The sequence below is a fragment of the Panulirus ornatus genome, chromosome 10 (assembly GCF_036320965.1).
Source record: "Panulirus ornatus isolate Po-2019 chromosome 10, ASM3632096v1, whole genome shotgun sequence".
In the NCBI taxonomy this organism is placed as follows: domain Eukaryota; kingdom Metazoa; phylum Arthropoda; class Malacostraca; order Decapoda; family Palinuridae; genus Panulirus; species Panulirus ornatus.
Window position 1 is genome coordinate 56516860 of NC_092233.1, and position 24202 is coordinate 56541061.

General features: G+C 44.9%; 1 long non-coding RNA gene across 1 annotated transcript in view; it reads left to right on the forward strand.

The window, feature by feature from the left end:
* LOC139750695 (uncharacterized) overlaps positions 1 to 24202 on the forward strand; it is a 236073-nt gene that overhangs the window by 83072 nt on the left and 128799 nt on the right. The window contains exons 2-3 of the long non-coding RNA XR_011713199.1: positions 123 to 246; positions 22574 to 22689. This is a non-coding gene — a long non-coding RNA (uncharacterized lncRNA). The remainder of the gene's footprint in view (positions 1 to 122; positions 247 to 22573; positions 22690 to 24202) is intronic.

The window sequence follows — 24202 nt, forward strand, 5'->3', positions numbered from 1 at the left end:
AACGATATATATATATATATATATATATATATATATATATATATATATATATATATATATATATATATATATATATATACCCTAGCCTGAGCCAGGTACCCATTCTATCAAACATTCCGTAGGAGTGGATGAACAGCTGGATTGACTGTGGACCGACTACCGCAACCAGGATTCGAACTTAAGCTTTGGGACAGCAGATGAACAGACCTCCAAGGAAACGAGTCTCCAATGGATTACTGTTATAAGGTAAGTGGTTTCTCACCACCAATTATCTCCAACACTCAATCACCAACCTTCCTTCTCCATCAACACCATCGTCTTCAACACTCCTCCGTCACTTGGTTTTCACTGTTTTAACTCGCCTGTTCATACCACTGTTTCTACCGTACTACAACAGATTGACCCGTTATGGGCCATTTGGTCTCTCCCGTTATTCTGTTGCTCTTATGTACTCATTCGAATCTAAAAATTTGAGCCAGGAAGAAAAAGAAAAAATCTTCAGATTAAATTTGAATAGAATTATTTAAATTTTTGGATATTTCTCCGTTCAGAAGTGTACGAAACTGTTAAAATTCAATTTTATGTGAAATTTTATCTAAGGTGTTATACTGGTCAAATTAGCTGGGTCAATATAGGTGGGTTAGGTCATGGGTCATCAATATCGCACGAGCTTATTGATTGATGCAGCTGTTGATGACCACTCCCTACCCCATCTCAGGTTTGCTCACTACTCCCCACTCCGTCTGTTCGTTTAAAGACCACGTCCCCACTCCATCTGCTGGTTTACTCAACACTCTTCCCACTCCATCTGTTGGTTTACTGAACACTCTTCCCACTCCATCTGTTCGTTTACTGAACACTCTTCCCACTCCATCTGTTGGTTTACTGAACACTCTTCCCACTAAATCCACTGGTTTAATGACCATTCTCCCACTAAAATCACTGGTTAGATAACCTCTCTTCCACTCCATTCACTGGTTTGATAACCACTCTCCCACCCCATCCACTGGTTAAACAACCACACTTCCACTCCATCCACTGGTTTAATGACCATTCTCCCACTCCAATCACTGGTTAGATAACCACTCTTCCACTCCATTCACTGGTTTGATAATCAAAGTCCCACTCCACCCACTGGTTGGATAACCACTGTAACCACTATCTCCACTGGTTTCTGTCTTCCTTCCAGTGTCCTCCAGCTAAACTAGCCTTCTGTCCCGCCATCACTATTATATTTGCATCTGATCCTTCTATCTATTCATGCGTAACTACGCCATCTTCTGAATGTAGACAGGACATCATGGCCCCTCACTGAATATATATATATATATATATATATATATATATATATATATATATATATATATATATATATATACATATATATATATATATATATATATATATATATATATATATATATATATATATATATATATATATATATATATATATATATTCCTATGAGTCCACGGGGAAACATGAAACACGATAAGTTCCCAAGTGCACTTTCGTGTAATAATCACATCATCAGAGGAGAGACAAGGGAGAAAATAAGTCAGTTGATATACATCGAAGAGACGAAGCTAGGACGCCATTTGGTAAACATACGATTGTCCAAGACATACGCACAAAATTGTGATCCTTTCCAATATATATATATATATATATATATATATATATATATATATATATATATATATATATTTGTGTGTGTGTGTGTGTGTGCCCGGTTCACAAATGATCAATGCGGGATTCGAAGCAGCGTCGACTCTCATGAACTTCCGAACTGGGACTTTTTTCTTCCCCCCTTCTTCCGTAACCTGTAATCACTTCATACTACGTAGCCTTCCGTGACACCGGGAGGACCCTCGGTCTCGCCTCATGAATGAGGGATGAGTGAGGAGGTAAAACCCCCTCCTCTCCCCACCTTTAGATGAACGCAGTAAAGGCCTGGCAGTCCAGATTACAATGGATGAAGCCAAGAACCACAGGATCAGCGTTAAATGTTCCCTTTCATTCTTCAGTGCAACGAATGAATAATCGAAGCAAATCTTCGTGGAGAATATTAGATGCCTAGCTACCTGTGTATCTGTCTATCTATCTATCTATCTATCTATCTATCTATCTATATATATATATGTACACACACACAATTAGGTGTTACCGGACTCCGCCTACTTGAGGTTACGAAAGTCACCTTTAACGCGTCTGTATCACTGTGAATACCGTCTCGCCAAAGAACTTCTCACTTTAAAGGAGTCTCCAGTTCCCTGCTCCTGGTAGTAGCGCAGCATTGGACCGCAGGAGCCTTGACAGTGGTCCAATATAACACCAGGACTCTTATATATGGAGTTAATTATATAAGATATACCCAGTTATATCCAGCCATATTTCCTGGGTATGACAATAATAACCAACAAAGTGAATTTGATTATGAATAAAGATAAGGACATGACGAATGGTTATTATCGTCTGATATCTTATCTGCCATCAGTACGGGTCTTTCTCGTTTTTGGTCGTTGTTCAACACTGCCATTTTAAAATCTCCAAAAGGTCACAATAGAAGAAACATGCTTGGGTTATTCATGTTACATGTCCTGAACTTTTGGAGAAACGAATTTAACTTTGGTATGTCTCTAAAAGTCCAGACTCACAGTTGGAAATCACCGTCAGCCATTTGGCGGCAACACAATATTTTTTTTTTTTTTCACCCGCATGTTATGGACCGGAAGGCCACCATATCGCAATGAGCCCGGAGCGACCCCACCTTCTGGGACTCTTATTAGCCCGCCAGTGAAGTGGGGGCCATGGCCATGGTCGATCAGGTTGATTCTCGGCCTGTCAATGAGGAGCATGAATGTGGACGTCGTCCACTCAGGTTAATTCGTGGTCTGGCAGTGAAAGGGCCATGTCTCTGGACATGACATCGTCCACTCAGGTTAATTCGTGGCCTGGCAGTGAAAGGGCCATGTCCCTGGACATGGACATCGTCCACTCAGGGTAATTCGTGGTCTGGCATTGAAGGACCATGTCCCTGGACATAGTCGCTCAGGTTAATTCGTAGCCTGGCATTGAAGGACAATGTCCCTGGACATAGTCGCTCAGGTTAATTCGTAGCCTGGCATTGAAGGACCATGTCCCTGGACATAGTCGCTCAGGTTAATTCGTAGCCTGGCATTGAAGGACAATGTCCCTGGACATGGACATCGTCCACTCTGGTTAATTCGTGGCCTGGCATTGAAGGGCCATGTCCCTGAACATGGACGTCGTCTCTCAGTTTAATTCGTGGCCTGTCAGTGAAGGGGCCATGTCCCTGGACATGAATGCATTCACTGGGGTCACTCGAACATAGCTTAATTCAAGCTATCGGGTCGGCTAGCTAGACCTATCATAGCTGTGGTGCTATACCCCCACTAATCTACCGACCAGAGGATGGATGAACAAGTGGGTGAGCTGTGGACCGTCTGCCCGCGCCGAGGATCGAACCCGAGCCAATTGGATTAGCTGTTTGCAACGCAGACCACAACACCACCACTGAGGTCCCCGGATATATATATATATATATATATATATATATATATATATATATATATATATATATATATATATATATATATATATATATGCCACATCATCTTTATACACAGTCTGAACTCCTGTTGAAATAAAGATAAACAGCGAATAATTTGCCTTTGAACGCAGACCTTTATGTGACCCCCCCCTTCTGTGAATGAAATCCTTGAAGAGATCCGTCTTAGTGAATGAAATCCTTGAAGAAATCCGTCCTAGTGAATGAAATCCTTGAAGAAGTCCGTCTAGGTGAATGAAATCCTTGAAGAAGTCCGTCTTGGTGAATGAAATCCTTGAAGAAATCCGTCTTAGTGAATGAAATCCTCGAAGAAATCTTAGTGAATGAAATCCTTGAAGAAATCCATTCTTAGTGAATGAAATCCCTGAAGAAATCCGTCTTGGTGAATAAAATCCTTGAAGAAATCCATTCTTAGTGAATGAAATCCTTGAAGAAATCCATCTTAATGAATGAAATCGTAGAAGAAATCCGTCTTCCTTCTTTCTCCTTCTTCTTTTCTTCTTTCACACCCGCGTGAGCTGCTAGATTGCGAGATGAGTTCCAACTCCCTATTTTCTTTGATCTGTCTCTAAAGTAAATCTCTTTACCCACCTTCTCCTCCTCCCCTTGCCCCTAGCGTTCCTGCTGATCTTTAGCAACCATCAAAGATGCATAGAGGTTCTCACTACGCCTTTTACTATTCAATGGCCAAAATGTCCCAAAGCGGACCAACGAGCGAAACAGCGAAACTCGGGTTTCGGAAAATGTTTCGCCGCTCAGAGTCGGCCTTCTTCTTCTTCTTCTTCTTCTTCTTCTTCTTCTTCTTCTTCTTCTTTTCTTCTTCTTCTTCTTCTTCTTCTTCTTCTTCTTCTTCTTCTTCTTCTTCTCCTCCTTCTTTTCTTCTTCTTCTTCTTCTTCTTCTTCTTCTTCTTCTTCTTCTTCTTCTTCTTCTTCTTCTTATTGTAAAATCAGATATTCTCCTGGCCTCATTTCTTTTATCTCTCTCTCTCTCTCTCTCTCTCTCTCTCTCTCTCTCTCTCTCTCTCTCTCTCTCTCTCTCTCTCTCTCTCTCTCTCTTTGGGGGTATTATAGGCTACTGTAGTAAAGGTTAGTGTGACATTTCAGAGAATACAGCTGGCTGTATTTTGCTGTAACTTCAGACGAACGGTTGGTTGTCAGAAGCTGATTCGTATGTGTTTACAGACAGTGAGCTGATTCGTGTATACTCATGGTACAGACAGTAAGCTGATTCGTGTATACTCATGGTGCAGACAGTAAGCTGATTCGTGTATACTCATGGTACAGACAGTAAGCTGATTCGTGTATACTCATGGTACAGACAGTAAGCTGATTCGTGTATACTCATGGTACAGACAGTAAGCTGATTCGTATATACTCATGATACAGACAGTAAGCTGATTCGTGTATACTCATGGTACAGACAATAAGCTGATTCGTGTATACTCATGGTAGACAGTAAGCTGATTCGTGTATACTCATGGTACAGACAGTAAGCTGATTCGTGTATACTCATGACACATCACAATATTGTTCATTTCATGACCTACGTCACGTAATGTATAGTATTACGCTGTATTCCTTCACCATCACCCACACCCATCTCCACCATTAGCACCATCACCAGCACCTGCCTCCGCCATCACTAATACCTACTTTTACCATCACCCACACCCATCTCCATCATTAGCACCATCACCAGCACCTGCCTCCGCCATCACCAATACCTACCTTCACCATCACCCACACCCATCTCCATCATTAGCACCATCACCAACACCTGCCTCCGCCATCACTAACACCTACCTTCACCATCACCCACACCCATCTCCATCATTAGCACCATCACCAGCACCTGCCTCCGCCCTCACCAACACCTACCTTCACCATCACCCACACCCATCTCCATCATTAGCACCATCACCAACACCTGCCTCCGCCATCACTAACACCTACCTTCACCATCACCCACACCCATCTCCATCATTAGCACCATCACCAACACCTGCCTCCGCCATCACTAACACCTACCTTCACCATCACCCACACCCATCTCCATCATTAGCACCATCACCAACACCTGCCTCCGCCATCACTAACACCTACCTTCACCATCACCCACACCCATCTCCATCATTAGCACCATCACCAACACCTGCCTCCGCCATCACTAACACCTACCTTCACCATCACCCACACCCATCTCCATCATTAGCACCATCACCAACACCAGCCTCCACCATCACCAACACCTGCCTCCGCCATCACTAACACCTACCTTCACCATCACCCACACCCATCTCCATCATTAGCACCATCACCAACACCTGCCTCCGCCATCACTAACACCTACCTTCACCATCACCCACACCCATCTCCATCATTAGCACCATCACCAACACCTGCCTCCGCCATCACTAACACCTACCTTCACCATCACCCACACCCATCTCCATCATTAGCACCATCACCAACACCTGCCTCCGCCATCACTAACACCTACCTTCACCATCACCCACACCCATCTCCATCATTAGCACCATCACCAACACCTGCCTCCGCCATCACTAACACCTACCTTCACCATCACCCACACCCATCTCCATCATTAGCACCATCACCAACACCTGCCTCCGCCATCACTAACACCTACCTTCACCATCACCCACACCCATCTCCATCATTAGCACCATCACCAACACCTGCCTCCGCCATCACTAACACCTACCTTCACCATCACCCACACCCATCTCCATCATTAGCACCATCACCAACACCTGCCTCCGCCATCACTAACACCTACCTTCACCATCACCCACACCCATCTCCATCATTAGCACCATCACCAACACCTGCCTCCGCCATCACTAACACCTACCTTCACCATCACCCACACCCATCTCCATCATTAGCACCATCACCAACACCTGCCTCCGCCATCACTAACACCTACCTTCACCATCACCCACACCCATCTCCATCATTAGCACCATCACCAACACCTGCCTCCGCCATCACTAACACCTACCTTCACCATCACCCACACCCATCTCCATCATTAGCACCATCACCAACACCTGCCTCCGCCATCACTAACACCTACCTTCACCATCACCCACACCCATCTCCATCATTAGCACCATCACCAACACCTGCCTCCGCCATCACTAACACCTACCTTCACCATCACCCACACCCATCTCCATCATTAGCACCATCACCAACACCTGCCTCCGCCATCACTAACACCTACCTTCACCATCACCCACACCCATCTCCATCATTAGCACCATCACCAACACCTGCCTCCGCCATCACTAACACCTACCTTCACCATCACCCACACCCATCTCCATCATTAGCACCATCACCAACACCTGCCTCCGCCATCACTAACACCTACCTTCACCATCACCCACACCCATCTCCATCATTAGCACCATCACCAACACCTGCCTCCGCCATCACTAACACCTACCTTCACCATCACCCACACCCATCTCCATCATTAGCACCATCACCAACACCTGCCTCCGCCATCACTAACACCTACCTTCACCATCACCCACACCCATCTCCATCATTAGCACCATCACCAACACCAGCCTCCACCATCACCAACACCTGCCTCCGCCATCACTAACACCTACCTTCACCATCACCCACACCCATCTCCATCATTAGCACCATCACCAACACCTGCCTCCGCCATCACTAACACCTACCTTCACCATCACCCACACCCATCTCCATCATTAGCACCATCACCAACACCTGCCTCCGCCATCACTAACACCTACCTTCACCATCACCCACACCCATCTCCATCATTAGCACCATCACCAACACCTGCCTCCGCCATCACTAACACCTACCTTCACCATCACCCACACCCATCTCCATCATTAGCACCATCACCAACACCTGCCTCCGCCATCACTAACACCTACCTTCACCATCACCCACACCCATCTCCATCATTAGCACCATCACCAACACCTGCCTCCGCCATCACTAACACCTACCTTCACCATCACCCACACCCATCTCCATCATTAGCACCATCACCAACACCTGCCTCCGCCATCACTAACACCTACCTTCACCATCACCCACACCCATCTCCATCATTAGCACCATCACCAACACCTGCCTCCGCCATCACTAACACCTACCTTCACCATCACCCACACCCATCTCCATCATTAGCACCATCACCAACACCTGCCTCCGCCATCACTAACACCTACCTTCACCATCACCCACACCCATCTCCATCATTAGCACCATCACCAACACCTGCCTCCGCCATCACTAACACCTACCTTCACCATCACCCACACCCATCTCCATCATTAGCACCATCACCAACACCTGCCTCCGCCATCACTAACACCTACCTTCACCATCACCCACACCCATCTCCATCATTAGCACCATCACCAACACCTGCCTCCGCCATCACTAACACCTACCTTCACCATCACCCACACCCATCTCCATCATTAGCACCATCACCAACACCTGCCTCCGCCATCACTAACACCTACCTTCACCATCACCCACACCCATCTCCATCATTAGCACCATCACCAACACCTGCCTCCGCCATCACTAACACCTACCTTCACCATCACCCACACCCATCTCCATCATTAGCACCATCACCAACACCTGCCTCCGCCATCACTAACACCTACCTTCACCATCACCCACACCCATCTCCATCATTAGCACCATCACCAACACCTGCCTCCGCCATCACTAACACCTACCTTCACCATCACCCACACCCATCTCCATCATTAGCACCATCACCAACACCTGCCTCCGCCATCACTAACACCTACCTTCACCATCACCCACACCCATCTCCATCATTAGCACCATCACCAACACCTGCCTCCGCCATCACTAACACCTACCTTCACCATCACCCACACCCATCTCCATCATTAGCACCATCACCAACACCTGCCTCCGCCATCACTAACACCTACCTTCACCATCACCCACACCCATCTCCATCATTAGCACCATCACCAACACCTGCCTCCGCCATCACTAACACCTACCTTCACCATCACCCACACCCATCTCCATCATTAGCACCATCACCAACACCTGCCTCCGCCATCACTAACACCTACCTTCACCATCACCCACACCCATCTCCATCATTAGCACCATCACCAACACCTGCCTCCGCCATCACTAACACCTACCTTCACCATCACCCACACCCATCTCCATCATTAGCACCATCACCAACACCTGCCTCCGCCATCACTAACACCTACCTTCACCATCACCCACACCCATCTCCATCATTAGCACCATCACCAACACCTGCCTCCGCCATCACTAACACCTACCTTCACCATCACCCACACCCATCTCCATCATTAGCACCATCACCAACACCTGCCTCCGCCATCACTAACACCTACCTTCACCATCACCCACACCCATCTCCATCATTAGCACCATCACCAACACCTGCCTCCGCCATCACTAACACCTACCTTCACCATCACCCACACCCATCTCCATCATTAGCACCATCACCAACACCTGCCTCCGCCATCACTAACACCTACCTTCACCATCACCCACACCCATCTCCATCATTAGCACCATCACCAACACCTGCCTCCGCCATCACTAACACCTACCTTCACCATCACCCACACCCATCTCCATCATTAGCACCATCACCAACACCTGCCTCCGCCATCACTAACACCTACCTTCACCATCACCCACACCCATCTCCATCATTAGCACCATCACCAACACCTGCCTCCGCCATCACTAACACCTACCTTCACCATCACCCACACCCATCTCCATCATTAGCACCATCACCAACACCTGCCTCCGCCATCACTAACACCTACCTTCACCATCACCCACACCCATCTCCATCATTAGCACCATCACCAACACCTGCCTCCGCCATCACTAACACCTACCTTCACCATCACCCACACCCATCTCCATCATTAGCACCATCACCAACACCTGCCTCCGCCATCACTAACACCTACCTTCACCATCACCCACACCCATCTCCATCATTAGCACCATCACCAACACCTGCCTCCGCCATCACTAACACCTACCTTCACCATCACCCACACCCATCTCCATCATTAGCACCATCACCAACACCTGCCTCCGCCATCACTAACACCTACCTTCACCATCACCCACACCCATCTCCATCATTAGCACCATCACCAACACCTGCCTCCGCCATCACTAACACCTACCTTCACCATCACCCACACCCATCTCCATCATTAGCACCATCACCAACACCTGCCTCCGCCATCACTAACACCTACCTTCACCATCACCCACACCCATCTCCATCATTAGCACCATCACCAACACCTGCCTCCGCCATCACTAACACCTACCTTCACCATCACCCACACCCATCTCCATCATTAGCACCATCACCAACACCAGCCTCCACCATCACCAACACCTGCCTCCGCCATCACTAACACCTACCTTCACCATCACCCACACCCATCTCCATCATTAGCACCATCACCAACACCTGCCTCCGCCATCACTAACACCTACCTTCACCATCACCCACACCCATCTCCATCATTAGCACCATCACCAACACCTGCCTCCGCCATCACTAACACCTACCTTCACCATCACCCACACCCATCTCCATCATTAGCACCATCACCAACACCTGCCTCCGCCATCACTAACACCTACCTTCACCATCACCCACACCCATCTCCATCATTAGCACCATCACCAACACCTGCCTCCGCCATCACTAACACCTACCTTCACCATCACCCACACCCATCTCCATCATTAGCACCATCACCAACACCTGCCTCCGCCATCACTAACACCTACCTTCACCATCACCCACACCCATCTCCATCATTAGCACCATCACCAACACCTGCCTCCGCCATCACTAACACCTACCTTCACCATCACCCACACCCATCTCCATCATTAGCACCATCACCAACACCTGCCTCCGCCATCACTAACACCTACCTTCACCATCACCCACACCCATCTCCATCATTAGCACCATCACCAACACCTGCCTCCGCCATCACTAACACCTACCTTCACCATCACCCACACCCATCTCCATCATTAGCACCATCACCAACACCTGCCTCCGCCATCACTAACACCTACCTTCACCATCACCCACACCCATCTCCATCATTAGCACCATCACCAACACCTGCCTCCGCCATCACTAACACCTACCTTCACCATCACCCACACCCATCTCCATCATTAGCACCATCACCAACACCTGCCTCCGCCATCACTAACACCTACCTTCACCATCACCCACACCCATCTCCATCATTAGGAAACCAAGGCGCCCACTGTACAAGGAGCCCACCGTCAATAAGGAGTGTTTTATATACTGTCCGTCACTGTATAGAGAAAGGATCCGGGGTAGTTATTAGATCCTTTCGTGAAAGCCCTTCGAGTCTGTAGCCCAGAATTCCTGAAGGATGAGTGTGAACATCTGTGGAATCACTCACGAAACGGTTACCTCAAGAGCGTATTGACGTATGGCACATGGGATTGTGGACAGATGATCCAGCGATTTCGACAGGTGTATCAACGGAGAAAAGAGACATTTGGCGAAACCAATTTTACGTTGAGCAACGTACAACAATAAGGTTTCGCATACGATACGACATCGGTGAATGAAACGACCAAATCAGTTGACATCATGAGAACTAAGAAAAAGATAGAACAACGAAAGAGGTATAGTATACGAGATCCCCTGCAACGGGTGTAAGAGGAATTATCATGGCGAGGTTACGGGTAGTGTGCAGTTTAGGCTGCGGGAACACAGAATTAACGTCATTTACCACAGCACCACCATTGCTTTGGCTGTACATGTATGGACGAGGAGAGACACCTTGCTGTGTTTGAAGGATGTAAAGATTCCATACAACGAGGAGAAGACAAGAAGTCGAGGAAAGCATTGGAAGCAGCCCATAACAAGAAAGCCGGCATCTTTCCCTGGGCTAAAATGGTGGAAGAAATACCGCTCTGTGATTGGTGAGATTTAGTAACAGACCAGTAAGATAGCGAGATACCTCAGCATCCAATTCCTTGATCCACCAGTTGTTTATATGAGGCTATGCACCTGTCATGACGTATTATCATCCTCCTGAAGAAGACATTGTCGAAAACCTGCCTGAGAAAGACAAGATCCTCGCTCTTGCTTTCGCTTTTCCTACGCTATCTTTCACCCACTCTTCACTGTGGGGTATTGTAGTGACTGTTGGATGAGCGGGTGACTGGATTAGCTTCGTGATGTGTGGAGACTGTGAATGATGATGTCTAACGATGGGTAACGCTCTCATGATTAAGGGTCGGATTGCCTGGTCAGGCTAGATTACTTCCTGATGAATCACTGACCACTGAATGACATAGTTACCCTTGCGTGTTCTTAACACTGATTGGTCGTGGGTACATGGGAACCACATGACAATACACACGAACGTATTCCGTCGCAACCAGTCATTTGTGCATATGGCAATATTACGCCAGCTACAGCGATTGGAAGAGAAAACTACGAACACCTGGAATGGAAAAAAAACTCCTGGAAGACATAACAGGACATTTGTATCTCTCCAGGTACTTTGAAGTGGGGGTATAAGAAACTATATTGTCTTAAAGAGACACAGGTGTGATTTTCTTACTATTTACGATACAGCATCGGCCTTCAGCACCGATTACATCGGTACAGAAAAGGATTCTGCTGGATGTAGAGACTTAAAGATGATTAGGAAAAGGGGGTGCTTCCAAAAGGGGAATGAATGAATTAGAGAATCATTAATGGGAATTATACCAGGGAGGCGAGTGTTGCCGCGGCTCGTAAACACACATACACTCTCTCTCTCTCTCTCTCTCTCTCTCTCTCTCTCTCTCTCTCTCTCTCTCTCTCTCTCTCTCTCTCTCTCTCTCTCTCTCTCCTCGATGTCGGAATTCGGGATAAAGAATTTTTGCCAAAAACTCTCTCTCTCTCTCTCTCTCTCTCTCTCTCTCTCTCTCTCTCTCTCTCTCTCTCTCTCTCTCTCTCTCTCTCTCTCTCTCTCTCGCACGCCCTGGTGGGTAACGCGATGCGTGCAACAATATCTTGTACCGGTATAAACCATGAGTGTTGTAAACTGCCTTATCTCGGACTGGTCTTAATTGCACTTTGCGAGTGGAAGACGAGAAAAAAAAGTTTCAGCAGGTTGGTGGAGTTAATGTGTGAGGAGGGAGGGAGAGAGTGCAGGGAGGGTGTGGGGTGGCGAGAGGGGCAAAGGGTTTTAGAAGAACGAGCGCAGCGTAGGGAGTTTGATGGGGGATGGAGGGAAGGGGGAGAAAGGTTGGATTACGTTAGTGGGATGGGGGGAGAGGAGGATTAGGGTGGTGGTGGTGTTGAATGGGGAGGAGAGAGAGGGAGGGGGTGGTGTTGAATTACTTTGGTGGGAAGAGGGGAAGGGTTGGATTTGCTTTGTGGAGAAAGGGGGCTGGATTACATTAGTGGGGAAGAAGGTGGATTGCATTAGATGGAAGTGGGGTTGAAATGGCGATGATGGGGATTGGATTATGTTAGTGGGGGGTAGGGAGTTGGATTACATTAGTGGGGGATAGGGAGGTGGACTACGTTTGTGAGAAGGGAGCTGGATTAGGTTAATGTGGAGGGAGGGTGGATTAGATTTGCGGTGAGGCGGGTGGATTGCGTTGGATGAGAGGGATTTAACACCAGTGACCCGGGGAATTCTAGGGAATTACTTCGATAAGAGATAATACGGAAGTACTATATATATATATGAGAATATCGTAAGATTTCACCATATTTCACATCAAATCACAGCCCCCAATCCTAGCGACGAAGCCTTAGTGAAGGATGAACAGCTAGATTGACTGTGGACCGACTGCCGCAACCAGGACTCGAACTTCAATGCCCCCGACCCCGGCCGGCCCGTGAATGCGTCAAGGTCTGGGACACTTAAACCACTGCTCCCATAACAACACTTGTCCTCATTGTACACACACACACACACACACACACATAGATACACCACCACACTTTGTTTTTTCTGAATCTCTCTTGAAGGAGAGAAATAAAGCTTTCTCTTTCTTTCTTTCGTTCTTCGTCCACGAGGCACCCTGTTAACTTTAAGCCTCACATGACCCCATTATCTACTTTGCCCTTCCTCCTCCTCCTCCTCCTCCTCCTCCAGCCCTAAACTTCTGATCACCTTATCTCTCTCTCTCTCTCTCTCTCTCTCTCTCTCTCTCTCTCTCTCTCTCTCTCTCTCTCTCTCTCTCTCTCTCTCTCTCCCCCCCCCCCCCCCGTCTGCATCATGTGACGGACGGGCGTCGCTCACACGTCCAGCCGTAAGACATACCAGAAGGCCACACGTCTGTCTCGGCTCCGTCAAAGATCGTTGGGGGGGCATGAATTTCTCAGAGGACTCCTCCTCCCCTCCTCCTCCCTCGACTCTCTCTCTCTCTCTCTCTCTCTCTCTCTCTCTCTCTCTCTCTCTCTCTCTCTCTCTCTCTCTCTCTCTCTCTCTCATCAACCCCATGGCTATAATAACCCCTTACTCCCCTGATGTAAGGGGTCGGGTTAGGTGGGTTCGAAGGAGGGAGGGAGAGGAGAGGGAGAGGATGATGACGATCTCCCTCATTTATCTCATATCTCATAACCCTCATTCCCCCACCCCAACCTCCACGTTACGTATATAAATCCCTCATAAACTCACACAACCCCCCCTCCCTCTGTCGTGTTTAGATAGAGCACTCACATCTCCTCATATCACACACAGAGAGAGAACATACATCACTCTCAACTCACATAGATCTATTGTTTTTCTTTTCTTCCAAATCAGCGAAAAGAACAACCCACCGGCGAAAACACACAAGGTACCACAGAGGACTCCAGTAGGCGCTGGACCACTGTGACGAGAGCAGTGTTTACAGCCAGTAACCCATCATTCCCCATGAGGATATTGATAGAAATGATGAATAAAATAAGGGTAATTTGACTCATTCGAGGTAAACTTACTTTCTCACAATTTCTCATTCGCTAATACTCTCTCTGGTCTGTCTGTTGAGTTTGTGGAAGAAAGACGACCAAAAGCTGAACGCACCAGCGTTCAGGCTGTGAACGCAGTGTTCAGGCTGTAAACGCAGTGTTCAGGGTATGAACGCACCAACGAATTCGAAAAGCCACCAAGCAGGTCCCTAGTGAGAAAAGGCTTCCACTGTTGGGCTGGATAAGATATGCGTATGCATTTTTTGGCATCTTAAGAATCACATGGCGTCTTGTACGTTCCAGCATGGAGATCCCTTTCCTTGCTCAAGGTTTTTTTTGGGGGGGAAATATATTCACTTCTCAGAGAAATACGTTTCAGCATGTTTAAGTAAACTTCTTTTCAGTACTTAAGGTCATCTTTTCAGCACTTGGGTCATTTTTTTGTTGTTTGAGTTAAAATGAATGTTTGGGATTCGGTTGGGTATGAGGTTGGGGTAAACAAATTTTTTTATCTGGTGTTTAGGTAAAGATTTCTTTGAAACTGTGGGTAAATATTTCTATCAGTTTTTGGAGGATAGATTTCTTTCAATGTTTGGGTAAAGATTTATATCAAGAGTTTTTGGAATACCTATTTCTTTTTGTTCCTGTGAATTTTTGGAGAGGAGGTTTCTTTCTGTGTTTGGATAAAGATTTCAGTGTGAACTTTTGAATGTAAAGAATTCTCGATTTTTTTTTGTTTGAGTTTGAGATTTCTTTTACTTTTTGTGTAAAAATTCCCCTTGATATCACGAATAGAAATTCCTTTTCATTTTTTTTTTTTGAGTCAGAATCATCCTCCAGTGTTTGTAGATATGAGTGTTTTCCATAAATTTATGTCCTTCAATACTTATGTAAAAGATATCTTTCAATGTTGTGGATAAGATATAAGTTTCTTGTCTTGATAAAGAACTTCCTTCCCTGTTTGACTTCAAGAAAGAAGAAGAAAGATGAGCGCTGTCATGTCACGTCAATATTGAGAGGGTTACACATGGAAATGGTTTGTGACACACTAAGTTCTTAAGGGAAGTAATACGTAGTCATCATATGTGACTTTGTTTGTCATGTTTCTTTGCCTGTGTTGTTTTGACCTGTGGCCAGATCCTAGAGTGTCAGAAGTCTAATCATCTGACGTCAAAGACCGGCTTTGATAATACCAAACTGTGCTGGTGGATTAAGTTATATATGCAATCACACACACACACACACACACACACACACACACACACACACACACACACACACACACACACACACACAGCCTCGCATTACCATAAGCAACTACCACACACACACACACACACACACACACACACACACACACACACACACACACACACACACACAGCCTCGCATTACCATAAGCAACTACCACACACACACACACACACACACACACACACACACACACACACACACACACACACACACACAGACACACAACTGCCACACATTCCCTTACAAAAAGAGTAAATTTCAAGACGAGACAGAACAGAGGGAAAAGTTTAAATTGGACTGGGACAGAGACACATCAAAGTCCTTTAAATACAAAACATGAGTTCTCTATCTTATGAGGGTAAGCTTAAGGTACAGAATCAAAAGTGAATTATCTTTTCCTCTCTCCTCTGGTGAGCTGTACCCTCACACATTGGCTATACCAGTGTCATAATTTACGTAACTTCTTTTTTTTTTCTGACTTTCCCTGGGTGAAGTACTGTCTCTTATGCGATGATGCTTCCGTCAACGCCAAGGGCATAGGAGAGGTTATTCTTGCGGGAATGGAAGCATTTCTCTCCTCCTCTTCTTCTTCTTCCTCCAAGACGACTTCTTCATTCAGTCCATAGTTGATCCGTTCCTGCTTTGAGGCCATTTAGGCCAAGGGGACCAGGCATGTCGGGCTTGGAAGAACTCTCCTTCTTCTGGCTCCCATTCAGCTTCTGTCACTGCCCATGATCGCTGCAAACACGACATCCGTGAGGCGAAGCGTTCCTTTATTCAAAGGGAGTGCGATAATCTTTCCTCGTCATCTACTGAGAGGTCTTTCTGGTCTTTAGCTAAGGGCATCGCCAACACCTTCTGTCATTCTACCTTCCCTTCACTTTGCCGTTCTGACGGTACTATAGCTGTCTCTCCCGTAGACAAAGCAATTCTCTTTAATTCCCGTTTCTCCTCTAACTCCACCTTGGATGACTCTAGCATTGCTTCTCCACCTGATGCTCCTCTTATTAATCCTATGCGCCGTCCCGTAATCTCTTTAGGGACTGTCCGAAAAGCGCTTCTGTCTCTCTCTCTCTGGACACAAGCAAGGCTTGTGGTCCTGATGGCATCCATCCCCGTGAACTGAAAGAGTGTGCCTCTAAACTTGCACCTGTGCTTGCTCGTCTGTTCCGTTTGTCTTTAAAAACCAAAACTTTCCCTTCTCCTTTGAAGCAAGCGTTGATACATCCCATCCCTAGGAAGGGTGACCATTCTGACCCCTCTAACTATCGTCCTATTCCTTTGACATCTACCATTTCCAAAATCCTTGAATCCGTCCTCACCTCCCATATCCTTAAACACCTCAAAAATTGCAGTCTTCTCACTGATCACCAATATGGCTTACGTAAGGCGAGATCCAGTGGTGATATTCCATCCTGTCTTACTGATGTCTGGTCATCATCTCTGAAAGATTTTGGGGAGATATGTTTAGTTGCCCTTGACATATCTAAGGTTCTGACACGGTGTGACATGGGAGTCTCATCTCTAAGCTCCTCTCTTTTAGCTTCCCTCCTTCACTTTGCTCCTTCATATCTAGCTTCCTCTCTGGCCGATCTATCTCTGTGGTTGTTGATGAATCAGCTTTCCCTATTTTCACCATTAACAGCAGTGTCCCTCAAGTTTCTGTCCTGTCCCCTACACTTTTTTCTCCCTTTTTTCAACGATTTCATCTCCACAAATAATCCAGTACACTCATACACTGACGACTCAATACTGCATTCATCCACATCATTCAATTCTGCTCCCACTTCTCTCACTCGATTTGCATCCCGCATCCTCAGTAAACTCAGACTTGGACAGGATATCTCAGTAGGGGTGCACAAAATCTTGTTAAGTTTAATGCCTCCAAGACCCAGTTTCTACCCATATCTTTAATGAAACTCCTGATAACTCACGTCTTTGACGGTATTGTAATTTCACCTCTTGACTCAATGAACATATTTGGTATTACTGTAACATCCACTCTTTCTTGAAGATCTAACTTTACAGGAATAGTCAAGTCTGCCTCTAAGAAACTGGTTGTTCTATTTAGATGTCAAAGATTCTTCTCTTCTGAACAGTTGCTCCGTTTATACAAGGGATTGATTCATCCTTGTGTGGCGCAATGATTAGTTCTCCCGTTTAGTAATGATTTTATTTACTTCCCATGTTGCATTAATCCTTTGATGTAAATGTTGCCTTGAGCAACAACAATGCTATAAAGAATATCTTAATCAGGAACTCTCCAGAAAGTTCCGCAGGGTGCGTTTATAGAGTACCATGTAAGAATTATGATAAGTTTTATGTTGGGCAGACTGGTAATGATCTTTCTCTTAGACTTAAGCATCATAGATATAGTATAAGAACAGGACAAGAATCAAATGCCTAGTTTAATCATGTTAGAAATTATGATCATTGTATTGACTGGAGTAATGCAATCGCAGTTATTAAATCTAAACTCTTTTACGACGAGGAATATCACTGAATCTTCTATTATTAAATACACAACAAATTATAACATGAATATTAGTGAAGGATTATACAAGTTGAATAGCTTTATTGTTGATGAAATTTGCAAACAGTTCCCTTTGTTGTCCACATGATGAATTTTATGATACCCTTGTTGCCAGACATGAACGCACCCAACCTCCGTTCGAGTAGTCACTTGTTTACCAAATGGTGTCCTAGCTACGTCTCTTCGTTGTATATCAACTGGCTGTTGTATTTCTTTCTTGTATCTCACCTGATGATGTGGTTATTACAAGAAAGTGCACTTAGGAACTTATCGTAGCAACGTCTCTTCGTTGTATATCAACTGACTGTTATATTTCTCTCTTGTGTGTCCCCTGATGATGTGATTATTACACGAAAGTGCACTCGGGAACTTATCGTGTTTCATTTTCCCCGTGGACTCATAGGAATATATATATATATATATATATATATATATATATATATATATATATATATATATATATATATATATATATATATATATATATATGTGTGTGTGTGTGTGTGTGTGTGTGTGTGTGTGTGTGTGTGTGTGTGTATAAACATCTCCAGTGGCTTCCCTCAATGCAGTGTGACAAAGACAACGATCTGGAGATGTGGAATAGATCGGCTAGGCTTTGTCCAAAGTCTTAGTGGCCATTAGCTTCCTGTAATCACCAACACAGTGCTGGGGGGAGAGAGGAGGAGGAGGAGGAGAAGACCTGTTCACTGGCTTGGGTCCCATGTCGTCGCTGACACTAATTAGAACCAGGGCCCCGTATCTCCAGGACCATAGAGGGGAACGCACGGGAAATGTAGTAGTTCCCTTCTGAGCCTCCAGTGGCTCTCTGAATTAGAGCTCTTTTTTTGAGTCTCTTTTTTTTTATTTCTTTTCTTTACTTAAAGCCAGGAGCTGGAGGGGAGTGGAGAGCTCCAAAGGCTGGTGAGTTGGGAGGGAGGGAGGGAGGAAGAGAGATGGAAGTGTCCGTGTGTGTGTGGGTGTGTGTAGCAAGGTAGATGGACCTGGCTGGGGAGATGCAGGGGGAAGTGATGGAGTGATTTCTCCTGCAGGATGTATACACGTTCCTGTTATGCCGTGGCTGAAAGTCTATATCCAGGTATTCTAAAGGACTGCCTTTTGACAGGCACAGCTGTGCGTGTTCTTGAATGAGTACATGTAAGTAAACAAATTACCTTTTTTGTGTTCGTTATACACACACACACACACACACACACACACACACACATATATATATATATATATATATATATATATATATATATATATATATATATATATATATATATATATATATATATCTTTCATACTATTCGCCATTTCCCGCATTAGCGAGGTAGCGTTGAGAACAGAGGACTGGGCCTTTGAGGGAATATCCTCACCTGGCTCCCTTCTCTATTCCCTCTTTTGGAAAATAAAAAAAAAAAAAAAGCGAGAGGGGAGGATTTCCAGCCCCCCGCTCCCTTCCCTTTTAGTCGCCTTCTACGACACGCAGGGAATACGTGGGAAGTATTCTTTCTCCCCTATCCCCAGGGATAATATATATATATATATATATATATATATATATATATATATATATATATATATATATATATATATATATATATAATTTTCAAAGACAGATAGGTGTTTGGGTTCTAAGCCCTGCCAGTTATCGGATATATAATCCTATTTATTTCTGACGTTAAATCCACTTATCCACTCTGGGAATCAGACCTCTTAAGAGGCCCTGATCCCTCAGCGGGGAGGAGAGAGAGACAGAGAAAAAGGATATAGAAACCACCATGTCCTTTCCTCGACGTGTTCTCAGAAAAGAAAAGAAAAAAGAAAGAGTGGTTTGTAGGTACGTATGTGAACGAGAGAACAAGGTAATCTCCTCCTAATCCCCAGTGGCTGATTAGGAGCTGATTTCCCCCCTCCTCTACCCACACACCCTCACCCACCCTCACCCACCTCTCTAAATGGAATGATTCCGTAAGAGGATTGGCTAGTTGAGTGTCAGCAATAAACAGTATCACAGGGTTGGGGAAGATACTCGCTGTCGGATCTAAACCTGTAGAAAGGGTGGGATTCTCCCTTGGTCTTCTTGCTTGTGCTGGCCGGCTGGAGGATGTATCTTCACGACGGGTTAATGTGCTAAGAATATCCAACATAGAGACATATATTCGGACATTGTATTCCTCATTCTCTCACCTCCCTTCCTCCCTAACACCATACACACTCTCTCACCTCCCTTCCTCGCTACCCACCCACCCACACACACACACACACACACACGTCCACCACTCCCGCCACATTTCCCTAACACATCTTAAGCGAACATTGTAAAAGACAAACGCATCTGTGTAAATGTACGTTCTCCTGTATCGAGAGAAAGAGCTTGGTTAACACACCCAAATCATGAAATCTGTCGTAGTGTCTGGCGTCAAGTGTTTGTCGACAATGACGCAATGGAACAAGCTTGTTTGATGGACGGACCAATTGTTACGACAGTCCTCAGTTTACCCCAGACCTCGCAAGAGGCAGGACGTGTCTGGGCCTTTATAACTAGTGTTCGTGAATTACTTTTTATCCGAGATGTCACACTCGAACGCAAGTGCGCGCTACAAGGACATTCTAACACTGATATCAAGGTATTCCTTCGGGTTTTTGTGCCGTGTTAGAGCTGAGTGAACGACCGGTACCGTGAATTCGGTATGAGAAAATTTTTTTTTTTTCTTTTTTGGTGTCTTTATAACAGATTTACTGTAGAGCTCGAATCATTTGATATTAAAGAAACATCGGATTACGTAACAAAAGACAAAAAAGTATGAGAAACGTGTGAGGTGATACAAAAAAAAGTATTAGAAACGTTTAGGGTGATACAAAAAGTATTAGAAACGTTTGAGGTGATACAAAAAGTATTAGAAACGTTTGAGGTGCTACAAAAAAAGTATTATTTTCTTTTTTGATAAGAATCTAGTGATTTATTTCTTTTGTAAACTCACAGACCGGCTGAAGAAAAAGGTATGAACTGAATATATCTTCAATTTTTATGAGTTTTTTTCTTTAATTGACTTTTTATCTGGGAATAGGATGTTATTATTTTCTCATCTAATCCACGAGTCATTGAATGTGAGACAGCGCTTCGTATTGTGAGGTGTGAGTGAGGCGTGGTGAAGAGTGAGGAAGGAAAGGAATATGATTTGTATGATTGTGTGAGCGACATCATGCGCCGCTCTGGAAGGGTTGGCAGCTGTGGATGGACACTTTGGAAGGGTTGGCAGCTGTGGGTGGACACTTTGGAAGGGTTGGCTGCTGTGGGTGGGCTTTTTGGAAGGGTTGGCAGCTGTGGATGGACACTTTGGAAGGGTTGGCAGCTGTGGATGGACACTTTGGAAGGGTTGGCAGCTGTGGATGGACACTTTGGAAGGGTTGGCAGCTGTGGATGGACACTTTGGAAGGGTTGGCAGCTGTGGATGGACACTTTGGAAGGGTTGGCAGCTGTGGGTGGGCACTTTGGAAGGGTTAGCAGATGTAATTTAACCTCCGTAAGTTTATTTATGGAAATGATTAACGAGTAATTTACCCTCCGTAAGTTTATCTATGGAAATGGTTAACGAGTAATTTATCCCCGTGAGTTTATTTATGGAAATGGTTAACGAGTAATTTACCCCCGTAAGTTTATCTATGGAAATGGTTAACGAGTAATTTACCCCCGTAAGTTTATCTATGGAAATGGTTAACGAGTAATTTACCCTCCGTAAGTTTATCTATGGAAATGGTTAACGAGAATTTACCCCCCGTAAGTTTGTTTATGGAAATGGTTAACGAGTAGTTCCGCTGACGGTACAATAGCCTCATATAGTATACTAACTGATAGAGATACAATATAAGGATATACATATGGCATTAGGTGGAAAATCCCATGAGAAAGTTACGGTGGGTGGTTTTGGGCGACCCTTGCCCGCCCAATGATAGTGTACACCAGGCCAACTCTCGTCTCCAATTGGACTACGTCATGGCGGCCGAAAAGCGTAGTCAATTTTCAAAGTATTTTGCCGTTTTTCTTGTCTGATTATCGTTTCGCTTGATATATCTTATCCACCGAGCTGTGTTTTATTTGATATTATACGATGAAATATATTTCCAGGAAGGTAAACTACGGTTTTCGTGTGATTGCTCGACTAAGAGAAGGAGGAGAGGAAAACATGCACTGTGATTGGCTCAGAGGCGCTATGATGCTTCACTCTCATTGGCTGAAAGAAGGTAAGACTCGTTGTTCTAATTGGTTTGTGCTACTTCACCTATTATCTCTAATTCTCTGTTACTAGTTTGCTTCTAATGTACGTTGACTATATATATATATATATATATATATATATATATATATATATATATATATATATATATATATATATATATATATATATATTGTATTTAGACAAATTGAGAAGATAAACAGCATTGGATAACAGCTCGGATAAGATAGCAACGATGGAATGGATAGTTTGGATGGAATTGGGGGGAGGGGGTTACACTGGATAGTGAGTTCGAAAGGGTTGGCAGTAGTGGGGTCGGGGAAATCCGCTGGCACCCATGACGGAATACGAAGTCGAGTGCGTGAGAAACTCAAAATCTTACGACGAGGGAAGCGTGTGTGTTTACATTTCGAGGCACGGGTGGTAGAGGGTAGATGGTAGATCGTGGAGAGGGAGATCGGGTCTTAACCCAAGCGAGGCAGTAAGTAGGAGCTGTACTGGGACGTTTGACTCATGAATACATTCACAGCTATAAGTTACCGTCCGTCTTTTATTTGATGTACACACACTCATAGATATAGATGGATAGATGGATGGATAGATGGATAGGTAGATGATAGGTATAGATAGATAGATGGATGGATAGATGGATAGGTAGATGATAGGTATAGATAGATAGACACAATAGCTCTAACCTACGTCTATGTACTTTGCGTCTAAGATATGAGTGGAGGAGATAGATAGATATGTACTTTGCGTCTATGATATGAGTTGAGGAGATAGATAGATAGAAGCAATACCTCCAACCGACGTCTATGTTCTTTGCGTCAATGATAAGAGTTGAGGACGCAAGATATCTCTCAGCTAAGAAGGAACTTTCATTTGTTTGTTTCGTCGCTGCTCTTAAGAATCTGGTGAATTCCCTCCGTAAGAAACTGGTGTCGACCCAATGCGTTTTTTTATTTTTTCTCTTCACTGTATTTTGGAACACGTGTCGGAGGTCATGCGTCCTCGACCCAATATGTTTTTTTCGCTGTATTTTTGAACGTGAAACATGGCGTGCCACATGTATAGAAAAATTACAATGGTCAATAAAATTGCGATTTCAGCTTCATACCATTAACACGGGCAAGTGTGATCATATATATATATATATATATATATATATATATATATATATATATATATATATATATATCCACTCCTTCCTTGTAGCAGACGATATTGGGACTTTTGGACTGGCTTATAACCTGGCTAGATTCTTCTATCTATCTCCCCCATGATATAGATTCCCTCACAGAGATGCCTCCGTCCCCAAGAATGGACAAAGAAACTCCAAAGGATTTGACCCCATCATTAGACAGTCAGTCTTCCTTTGACTGGGTTTTGATTCCATGTCCTACTGTCTTCGGTCAGATTCTGAACGTCCTTTTGGCTAGCTTTATCACCGGGTTATTGGTCGATGTGATGAAGAATGTAGGTCCCAGGAGCGAACCTTGTGGCATCCCTTCTGTCATATG